The 4,358-nt window shown below is 41.7% G+C and overlaps 1 non-coding gene across 1 annotated transcript; it reads left to right on the forward strand.

Moving 5' to 3' along the window:
- Window positions 1-3,851: 3,851 nt before the first annotated feature.
- On the forward strand, window positions 3,852-3,925 carry TRNAW-CCA (transfer RNA tryptophan (anticodon CCA)). The gene has a single exon. It is a non-coding gene; the product is annotated as a tRNA-Trp (tRNA).
- The last annotated feature ends 433 nt before the right edge of the window (window positions 3,926-4,358 follow it).

The raw sequence follows: 4,358 nt of genomic DNA on the forward strand, positions 1-4,358 counted from the left end.
GAAGAAGAAATTACTTTCCTCTGCAGTGAGCTTCTAGAGAGCGTGAAGTCAGTCTTGTAGATCCAGGGTTTTTCCGCCGTAGCCACCTATGCCCTACCCGAAGGGGCGGTGGTTCCTTGTCTCTGTTATCCCTATCTCTCACAAGAGCGACTTAACACAACAGTCCATCGAAGCTCGGCGTACGCGATTAGAATCAACTTGACTACTTGAACTTTCAATAACAAAAATGAAAGAAAGTCATGCTGATCAGTAGTAGTGTCTAAGAGGAAGGGTTGGCCCTTTGAGCTACCTATTTTTTGTGATAAAATGAGAAACTTAGCTTCTCACGTTGCCATAGATTCTCCATTTCGTGGGAAGAAAGAAATCGGCTTTGCCCAAGTTGTAATGACAATTACATTCCCTGTCGATGAAGAATGTTTCGAACACCTAGACCAGCTGCCGCTTAGTCACGTCTGCGCTTAGATAGCGATGTGAACCCGCCTTCCACGAAGATGTTCCTCCGCTGGTTCGTTAGAAAATACAAAGAAATTGATGGGGCCCATCCCGCGTCCCCATCCCCAGTCCTTCTTCTTTCTATTGAACTGGGCCCAGCTTGACCTGCCAACTCCCTCACCTCAAACCAAATAAGTCTCCCTTCTTTGGGGAGAGCGCCCCTGCTGCCTAACCCCCCATGGTCGTCCTATGAAGGACTTTAAGTTCGTTCCCTTCCCTTATTAACAATAACAAAGTAGACAAATCCCTCTTCTATCCAGGCAAATCGAAAAAGCTAAACTAAAGTAGGATCCAACTACGAAGGCGATACAGATGTTGAATCTAACCTTTTGATGTCTGATAGGATGGACTTAAAAAATTGACTAGTCGATCCATTCCTTTTAAAATATAAGAAAGTCGTTGGTTGCGGTAACCAATCTCGTCTTGCATGAGATCCGTTAAAGCGATGTCAACGCCCCTTCAGATATCCTCTTTATTAGCAATCGTGAGTTTCGAAAAAAATCCTAGAAGGATGATCTTTTCTTGTTTAATCAGCGCGGTCCTATAGGTCTGGGTCAAAGATCTATCCGTTTTTCTTTTTTCGATAAGTTGGAGAGAACTGCAATTAAAAGCTCTCATTTCATTTGAAGTTAAAGTAGCAGCATGGGAATGGGGAATAGAGGAAGATGGTATGTCGCTTCCGGAACCAACTGGCGGCTGCTGTGGCAACGCCTCCTGGGCCGGAGGAAGCGAACTAGCTTCATCGCCGGGCTCAGGAAGCGATTCAAAACATCGGGCAAGAGATCGCCAATCCGAAGAATTCAGATTACTTGGTGATTTAGTTTCCCACTGCCGCGATGATGGTCCAGCTTGCTCCACGGCTCGGTTTTGCCCCGTAGATGCGGTTTCTGCTGCCTCCGACTGGCCTCCTAGGGGCCTCGTTTGAGGCAAGACAGTCACACCTTCTTCAGAAGGTGCCACAGAATGAGCTATATTGGCCGACGTTACAATATTTTGAAAATGAGTGTTGGCTGGTATAACCAGTCGACTATCCACTTCTAATCGACCTAAGTCTGAAGGCCCTTCCACCACTTCGAGTGGCGGATTCTGGTGCCCCTGCGGTAGGATCTCTTGCACCGCGACAAGTTGTTCTTGGGGTTCCTTTAAAAAAGGAATGATGGCCAAAAAGAGATCATTCATCTCTTTCTTTTTTGACTATATGAAATCCACACTTTGACACCTAAGATTCCGTAACGAGTAGATACTTCCGCAGGAGCATAATCGATTTACCAATAATATTATTAAATAATAAAACCTGATGGTTCCTGTCCTGAAACGAAGGATGCGAAGAAAGTACTCCCGCCTGTCATCATGCTCAATCAGTAAGAAGTTGGCTTCACCTCCGGGGACCAGTCCAGCCTGTGAAGGGAGAGGACTCTGTGGGCGGAAGCTACTCTGTTATCTTGCTTTCCTCATTCGCATGAGAGACAGACACATTGTGCACTCAAGATGATGAATGCCACAAGCAAGAGAGATAGAAGAAAGAAGATCTGTCTCGATGCTATCTCTACCTTTCGACATCTCATCTCTATAATACGATAATAGTGGGTGGAGAATCCTTGTGTATTCTACTGGTATAGAATCTTTGTGCGCTGACTCCTACGAATATACCTAACTAGTCCATCCATTTTGATAAGATTCTTCTGCTGCCACTTCCTTATTACCATTTAGTACTTGGAAGATGGGAAGAATAGCGTATTGAAGTAGCCTGAGTGCCTGGCCTTTCCTTCTGATTCTGATCCCGGGATAAAGAATAGCTCGTCTTTAGCGAAAGTCTTCTTTTTCTTCTGCTTTTCGCGTGAACGTGGGCAATTTAGATTAGAAATGAAGTAGGATGCCCCTCCTCGCCTAGTTGCCAAAAATCTTTTGGGAGCCAAGGAACTTTTGAGCTTAGTTTACTGCCAGAATTCTGAGATTTCAATGATTGATCTTGTCTTTCGACCTATCAAAAGTCGGACAGACAATTACATATATAAGCACAATCTCGCTTTGAGATGACACGCTCTAAAATTCCCATGTCTTTCTTTGTTGGACCAAGGCGATTTCCGACAAGTCTTTCTTCATTTTTAGAGCAAGAAGCGGAACTACATGAAAGTTTTCTTTATCTTTTTTTTATGGATAACCAATTCATTTTCAAATATAGTTGGGAGATTTTACCAAAGAGATGGGTAAAAAAAATGGAAAGATCGGAACATGGGAATAGATCTGATACCAATACGGACTACCCATTTCAATTGTTGTGCTCTCTTAAATTGCATACCTATACAAGGGTTCAAGTTTCGATCGATATTTGCGGAGTTGATTATCCCTCTCGAAAACTAAGATTTGAAGTGGTTTATAATTTACTGAGTACTCGGTATAACTCACGCATTCGTGTACAAACCAGTGCAGACAAAGTAACACGAATATCTCCGGTAGTAAGTCCATTTCCATCAGCCGGCCGGTGGGAGCGAGAAGTTTGGGATATGTTTGGTGTTTCTTCCATCAATCATCCGGATCTACGTCGTATATCAACAGATTATGGTTTCGAGGGTCATCCATTACGAAAAGACCTTCCTCTGAGTGGATATTTGGAAGTACGCTATGATGATCCAGAGAAACGTGTGGTTTCTGAACCCATTGAGATGACCCAAGAATTTCGCTATTTCGATTTTGCTAGTCCTTGGGAACAGCGTAGCGACGGATAATGAAAAATCAGACACAGAATAGGTCCAGGAGACAAATTAATAGGAAATGCTATTTGCTTCGTAAGAATAAGAATGAACTTCTATGAAATGAAAGAGTTTCACGGGAATTGTCTTGATCGTCGGATATCATGAGAAAGAAATAGGTTGAAGTGTTATCGAACGATTTCCTGCGATTATTTCTAGTATGGAATGAGTAAAGAATCAAGCTACAAGTCTCGATCTATACGAAAGGCACTGGTTTTTTTGTCTTTCTTTCGGTTTCATTGATAGCAGAAAAACGGACTCTATAAGGGCGCTAGCACTTGACTAATAACAAAAAAAAGAAAAAATGACAAGTTTCTATCGATGGAGGAAATAACGATGTGGAGGAAAAGAGGGCAGGGATTCTCTACAATGACACTGTAGACCAATTGAAAGGGATGTAGCGCAGCTTGGTAGCGCCTTTGAGGGACAAAAAATGTCATCCCTACCTATTCTTCTCCTCTGGGCTGTAACGAGGCGAGGGATCCATTGAGATCGATTCAAATTGGATATACATATTTTCATTTTATGAGACTATATACATGCAAGATATGTATTGGGGGTACAAAAAGAATCCTTTTTCTTTACAGTCGTATCTACTGTGAGTTGAAAGCGTTCTTAGTTCAGTTCGGTAGAACGTGGGTCTCCAAAACCCGATGTCGTAGGTTCAAATCCTACAGAGCGTGATTCCGTTCTTGTTAGGTCTAATTACAATGAAATAACTTCACTAACTTGAAGAGCATGACCTCCTGCGGATTAAAGAAAGGAAAAACTCAATAAATAAAAAAAGAGATATTAATTAATCAAAGGTCCAACTCGATTCTAAGACTAGAGATTCCTATGTTCTTTTCCTTTTAGGTTCTACATTTTATCTTTCAATTTATAGAGTCCCATCCTTGTTGTAGCTAGGTTAAGAAAAAACCTTTGGATCTAATAATATAATACTTGCATCACGAATCTTGATTGTTCCAATTCTTTTATTGTTTGTTCTCTTTCTTTCATCGAAAACTGTCTATTATAATACTTATTACTGTACGACCAACCAATTCCAACAAATGAAAGGATTCGAACCTTTTCTACAACCATGAAAAGGGGCTTTCTAGATTTCGCATCTAATTA

The sequence above is a fragment of the Primulina tabacum genome, chromosome 6 (genome assembly GCF_025594145.1).
Source record: "Primulina tabacum isolate GXHZ01 chromosome 6, ASM2559414v2, whole genome shotgun sequence".
Classification (NCBI taxonomy): domain Eukaryota; kingdom Viridiplantae; phylum Streptophyta; class Magnoliopsida; order Lamiales; family Gesneriaceae; genus Primulina; species Primulina tabacum.